Below are 7189 nucleotides of genomic sequence, written 5' to 3'. Positions count from 1 at the left end.
GGTTGATAGATAATATTCCGCTGTGCATAAGTTGAAAGGATCTAAGCTAGGGAATGACTAAGGTAGTCTTAAGCTAAGGTCTAAGATAGACTTCGCCCTTAGGCGAAAGTATAGATAAAGATCGAAAAATTGAGTGGTTCGGTCAGGGTATGGACCGAGCGACGTGAGGCATCGACCGCGGCCTAGCCGGCCGGGTTCGGGTCTTACAAGTTGGTATCAGAGCATGCTTGATTCTAGGATCGTTGGGTTGTGGTTGTTCACCCATGCATCCGGACAAGTAGATGCTGATGTGATTAATCCACCAGTTTTATTGTTGACTCAGCTGGAGGAAGTTAACAATGAAGCTGGATTGACTGTAAGTCAGCTCAACCCTACTGAGGTTCTAGTGGGGGAGAGCTGAGCTGCAGCTGGAAGGGGAAGTTGAATCCTCTTGTGATGTGAACCGGGCTGATCCAAACAATTGTTGCAAACAATGAGAGGACTAACCGGTTGATTGGGCAGCTGTTTTGGCAGCTAATGATCAAGCTGGGCCAGTAGCTGAGGTGGTCTAGATTGATCCACCAGCTAGGGCAGCTTGGTTAGTGGACTACCTGAGGGTGCTGGAGCACATAGCTCAGATGAGAACAAAGTATTTCTCAGGTAGTGTGGATCCTTTTGAGGCAGATGAGTGGAGGTTCTGATTGGGTTGTAACTTCAGCTCAACTCACTGCTCAAAGGTATTGTGTTCCAAACCGAAATTATTTCTGGAAACTGAGATGACCATGGAACCTTACTAGGTGAGCCAAGAGGGAGCTGAGGCAAGATAGGGTATCATGCTTGTGAACGGGAAAGTTCCAAGGTGAACCGGCTTGGCCAAGATGCATTCTCCAAGGGCAAGATCCTGAAACAGAAGGTTGGTTGATCTAGTTATCTGGAAATAATAGACGGATTGGACGGATCGATGCAATGCAAGATCTTTTATGGATGACCTGGACCAGGGAAGTAACATGAACCTGAGAGTGGCTTAGGTTGAAAGAAACGTGCAGCACTCTTTGGGGTTAAGTGTTATCCTTGGTGGCCGTTCAAAACAAGTGAGCATTTGCGAGGTTCAAGTTGGTTTAAGGGAGATGCTACATGGCTAGTATACGAGTGGCTTGGGATCAGATGGATCAGCTGGGACTCAGTATAAGCCAAGGTAGGATTCCTTAGATCAATTTGAATGGATTGGGTATACGATGTTAAGTGGCTTAGTATGATGGGGATTGAGGTATATTATAAACACTCTTGTGAATGGTATGGGACATTCACAGAAGTGTGACACTTTGGAGAATGGTATGGGACGTTTTCCAAATGTGTGATCAAACCAATGTCTTACTCATCTAGGTACTTAATGATCGGTGGTGTGGAAACACATGTACTTTCTGATACTGGAGCTACACATAGGTTTGTGAGTCCAGGATTGATCGGAAAGGTTTTGTTCCAGATGGGAACAAGGGATTGTCTGGTTAGAGACATCCTGGTATTGATCACAGACAGGGTAATGCCTGCGGATCTGATTGTTGATCACAGACAGGGTAATGCCTGCGGATCTGATTGTAGTCCGCCTTAAGAATCACGAGGTGATCATAGGCATGGACTGGCTTGGCAAGAATCGGGCCACCTTGGACTGTCATCATGAGAGGATGCAGTTTGAGAGTGGGTGTGGACCCCCGATCAAGTACCAAGGTATTAATCCGGCCTCTGGATGCTTAGTGTTATCAGCAGTCCGTGCAGAAAGGATGCTTGAGCGGGGTTGTTGAGCCTAGTTGGCCACAACCAGCACTAAGGAGGTCGTAGGGGTTGGTGGCCCGGACGGGATACCGCTGGTCAGTGAGTTCGAGGATGTGTTTCGGGCGCTACAGGGCATTCCCCCTGATAGGGCTGACCCGTTCATAATAGAACTGGAACCAGGGACGGCCCCAATGTCAAAGAACCCATACTGCATGGCTCCTGCCGAGATGGCCGAGCTGAAGTCGACTAAGTCCAGTAAAGGACGAGGGTCGCAGCACAACCAAGTCGGAGATTGACCTAGGGTTGGAATGAAGTCGACCAAGTCCAGTGAGGGACAAGAGTCGCAGGACAACCAAGTCGGAGATTGACCTATGGTTGGAATGAAACGGTGGAGTCCCAGAGTGGACAGGACCGGAATGTGATCGAGTTCTTTAAAGACTTGACTGATACATCGAGTGTCTTGGAGATTGGGTAAATCTACTAAGACTCGAGTATGCAGTAAGTTCTTAAGGACTAAAAATGATCTAGTCATGGACTAGGCTCAGAGAATAATTGACTTGGTGTATACTAGACTGCAACTTGGAAAGTTGAGTTCAGTGACACAAGTCTGTTATGGTGTGATATGTATAAGGCAAAGACCACTTGGTTCGGATTCTAGTGTGTTCCGTCCAAGTGGGGGAGACTTGTTCATACATTGATCAAAAAGGTGATCGGTGAAAATGAACAAGGATGATGATGCAAAAGAGTTTGGTGGAACCTTTGGCATCAAACAAGATGACAGCACCACTGGATTCGAGGACGAATCCATCACAAGTGGGGGAGACTTGTCATGTCCCTGATCCTGGAAATGATCATTAGGATCGACCATGGTGCAAGGAGACGCACCAGTCAGGTCATGTGACCTAAACACAAGGGTATCATGGCCTGGAAGTAAGGTTAAGGGCATCAGGAAGCTAAGCTAAACCAAGAAGGAGACAAGTATAAAAGAGCTGTACAAAGTGTATGGCAGCTGGACGATGCAGTGAGCAAGCTCGACCAGCTAGATGAAGTGTAGTGCAGCTCAGTGTAGCTCACTGAAGAGTGTGTCAGCTCCCTGAGCTGGATGAACTAGCTCACTCAGCTGGGTCAGCTGGGGATCAGCTCAACTCAGCTGGACTGAGTGTTCAAGTCTTGGGCAGTTGGGCCAGGTCCGGACAGTGGTCGGACCATGTGGACCACCCGGGTGTGCCGGTGAGCCGGTGGGCACTTGTGGTTGAACCAGGGGCTTGGGCAACCAGCTAGGCTTGTGTGTGACATGTCTAGGAGCAGTTAGGCATGTCAAGGACGTCTGGTAACTGCCATAGGCGAACAGGTGTGATCTGGACCATTGATTAAATCAATGGCCAGAAATGATACCGAAAGGGTGCAACCTTTGGAAAGGTGACCATTCCTTTTCTATAAATACAAGGGCAAGTCCGTGCCTTTGCAGGCACGTCAGGGCTTCATTCTTCTTCCTGAAACACAAAGAAAAACCAGAGAAAACAGAGAGAAAGTCGGATGGCAACATCCAACCCCAAGAGTGGGATGAAGGCAGCAAAGAGGCAGTTTTGATGGCAATCAAGAGGGGAGTTGTGAACGACCCTCTGGTGTGTTTTGATTGATGTTTGCCACGCCATGGGCTTCCTCTACATCCATACTACACATTCAAATAGCCAGGAGAGAAGATGGAGGGCCGGAATGCACTTCCAATGGTGGAGACAGCCTTGAAGGCAGTGGTGTGTAGAAAGGCAGTTTCATGGGAACTGAAGTGGGAAGTGATGCACGACCCTTGGGTGGTGTTTGATCATGGATGAACACACCCTAGGCTTCCTCTACATCATGGTAACACACGCAAATGGTTAGAATTGAATGGAGAAGGCCGGACTCCACTCCCAAAGGCATGTACAGCCTTGAAGGTGGATGCAGTGCAGAAACTGTTTTCATGGAAGTTCCATGGAAGGGATGATGGGTGCGACCCATGAATGTATCTTATCAATACTGGAGGTATGTGATAAGACCTGATTAATACAAGTGCAAGAGGCACAAGGCCGGACCTGATCAGGGAAGCACAAGGTCTAGCAAGATCAAGTATGAGGTAACATGTGTTGATTACTTATTTTTATGGTTATGTTTATGTCTGTGTTGTGTCTCTTGGGGTGGGATCAAGGCCAGGCATGGCACGCCCCTTGAGGAATGTATATTGTGATGTGTCTTAGGAATCCAAGACCCTGGACAAAGGGGCGGATCATAACTGATCTAACTCATCCATGTGGGATGATGGTTAGATGCTGTTCATTGGATAGTGATCAATGATGGATCATGGTTTGGTGTTGGGTTTGATCATGGTGTGAACCATGAGTCCGACCCACTGATGAGACACATGGGAGTCCTAGAGACAGAGGAACCATGTGGAGTGTAAGGTCCAATTCGTTTGGATCCAACAGCAAGCAAAGGAGAGGAGTAAGGCTGGTACTTGTTGGTATGGACCACAAGTATTGTGCTGGTGTGTTTATACAAGGAAGGCTGTGTGTGATCTGATCATGGGCAAGGATGGACGACCTGATCCATGGATGATGGATCAAGGTGTCTGATCTGATTGATCAAAGGATGCACCAGTGGTAAGAGCAACACTAATCAGGTTCAGTGGGACATAGTTCCATGGCCGGTTAGGTATGTGTGAAGACTCATCAGTTCTGAGTCATGTGGGGTGGTTGGTTGATTGACTCAGGAACTGGTGGGCATTATTAATCCTATTATATGTTGATCAGACGTGGAGGTACTGAACCATGGAGTGGCCGGTTCAGAGAAATCTCTCCATGGCCTTGGTTGGGCAGGTAAGTGGAGATCTGATAGTTCCTGAGGGAATTGTTAGGATCCGACTTCAAATATCTCTTAATGGGTATTTATCATGAATTATCATGGTGAGAGATTAGTTTTATCTCATTGATTTAGAGGTGGTCAGTTATGGCCATATGGGCTGTTCATGGGCGAGATCAGTATGATCGAGGCCAGTTCTGAGAAATCTGACTTGACCATTCTCTTAGTTATGAATTATCATGATTTATCATGAATTTTAATTAGTTTTTGGAGCATGTTTGCTTGAGGTTGATTTTGCAGCTGAAGACTTCCCAAAGGTACTTGGTTTGTGGGGATGGTTGGTTGAATGACTAAGTACCTAAGGGGAGAGTTTATACAGGTATAATGAGGAGTTGGACGAGTGGATGGGGAGCTAGGCAAAGCTACCTCGCAGCTCGATCAGCTGGAAGAGAGTTGGGAACCTCAAGTGAAGTGGTTCAGTTCAGCTAGCTGAATGAGCTAGCTAGACAGCTAAGGCAGCTGAGACAAAGAGCTATCAAGCTCCGTGGATGTGGCAAAGGTATGATCTAGCAACATTGCATAGATCTAGATAGAATGGTTAGGGGAATGGAACCTCAGTTATTGTATGACTTGGATTAGGTTCAGGATCAACCTTGGAGCTGGTAGTAGTTGTGTCTACTGATCATGGCTAAGGTGATTCGACCTGACAAGTATTAGATTGGTTTTAGACCAATGGTTGATAGATAATATTCCGCTGTGCATAAGTTGAAAGGATCTAAGCTAGGGAATGACTAAGGTAGTCTTAAGCTAAGGTCTAAGATAGACTTCGCCCTTAGGCGAAAGTATAGTTAAAGATCGAAAAATTGAGTGGTTCGGTCAAGGTATGGACCGAGCGACGTGAGGCATCGACCGCGGCCTAGCCGGCCGGGTTTGGGTCTTACATCTAGGACCTGGATCCTGGTAGTAAACTGATTGAGCCCTAAAATAATTAGAGAAGCGTTAGACCTTGTAATCCAGTATTGAAAAACCTGAGTTTTAGTTTTGGAATAAAAGATCCTTGCTTAGAACCCTAGAGTTCTATCTTGGTTTGAACCCTGGGGTTCTTGAGCCCTAGAACCCGGAAGTTCTTAAGGCCTTGAACCCTGAGGTCCCTTACCTAGGCCCGAAGGCCGTTTTATTGAACACGGAGGTTTGCTCATTGAACCCTGAGGTTTCTGAGTGTTGGGGTTTAATCTTTAGTTCCGGGGACCGTGACAAAACCCGATGGATACCTCGAACCCGGAGGTTGATGCTTTTGAACCCTGAGGTTCTTGGCAAACCCGGAGGTTGGTATTTGGATTCAAAGATCCTTGAACCCTGAGGTTCTTATTAGATCCGAAGATCAGTTAGACCCGAAGATCCTTGATCAACTCTTAGGTGAACCTGAATCCGGAGATTCCTTACAGACCCGGAGGCTGTATTGAACCCGGAGGCTCTTTTATAGACCCTGAGGCCGTACTGAACCCGAAGGTTGTTATATAGAACCTGAGGCCGTACTGAACCCGGAGGTTCGTCATAGACACTGAGGCCGTATGCGTTATGGGAGGTTTTTGATCGTATTCTGTTCCCCATGGGGGAACCACTATTGATCTGTTATTGAGAAACCGCACTCTGCCACCCGGAGGTATAGACCACTCTCGTGAATCTCAATGTTGCACTCTACCTTTCTGCAGAAAAGGTCACGCTCAGACTTACTGTAGTCTGGCGTGGGCCTGCCCCGCGGAGCGACTTCACACCAGACACACTACTTTCCACGTCTGGATAAGTATTAAATTTTTGTGCTAACCGGTTTTTTCGCACATTTGCTCCCTGCATATCAGCCGTCAGCATCTGATTACAGTACTTTGCAGTGTACGTCATGCCCCCGCATGTATTTAGCTCGTAGCGTCTTTAATGCAGGGTTTGGGTAGCACTAGTACGGTTGTCCCCACATAACTTTTGGTCTTATAGCCTTTACGTAGGGCCCGAGGTGCAGACAATGTAATAGGGTTGATCAGACCTGTTCCTCATATGTCGTACACCCATGTGAGTAATCTGACTAGTATATAGGGTTTGCTAAGATCTAAGGTCCCTTAGGGCCTGACCTAGCTAGTATGCCAGTTTAAGTACAGTGGAGTTCCTATAACCCCTTTAGCCGTAACTAATAATGTATTTTATAAGCTTAGTCTAGAGACGTTATCGCATACATAGGAGTAGGAAACCAGTGTACTTAAATATATCATAATAATAGTAGTAGTATATAAAGCTTGATCCAGGGACCTTACTTTAGAAGTGATAGAATTTGAGGTGCAAGGCATTCCAGCAGTTGGGTTGGACCTTACCGTCGCTGTCTTCCAGCTTATAGGCTCCTGCCCCTTGCACCTCTATTACCGTGTAGGGACCCTCCCATCCAGGAGCGAGGTTTCCGGCTGATTTGTCCCTTGTGTGGTCACAGACTCGCCTTAGGACCCAATCCCCTTTCTGGAAGGTTCTGGATCTGACCTTTTTGTGATAGCTCTTGGCTACTTTCAACTGGTAGGACGTGTTTCTAAGGCGGGCCGCCTCTCTCTTTTGGTCGAGTAGGTCT

Source organism: Raphanus sativus, chromosome 9 (assembly GCF_000801105.2).
Source record: "Raphanus sativus cultivar WK10039 chromosome 9, ASM80110v3, whole genome shotgun sequence".
In the NCBI taxonomy this organism is placed as follows: Eukaryota; Viridiplantae; Streptophyta; class Magnoliopsida; order Brassicales; family Brassicaceae; genus Raphanus; species Raphanus sativus.
Note: the sequence above shows the minus strand (reverse complement) of the source record.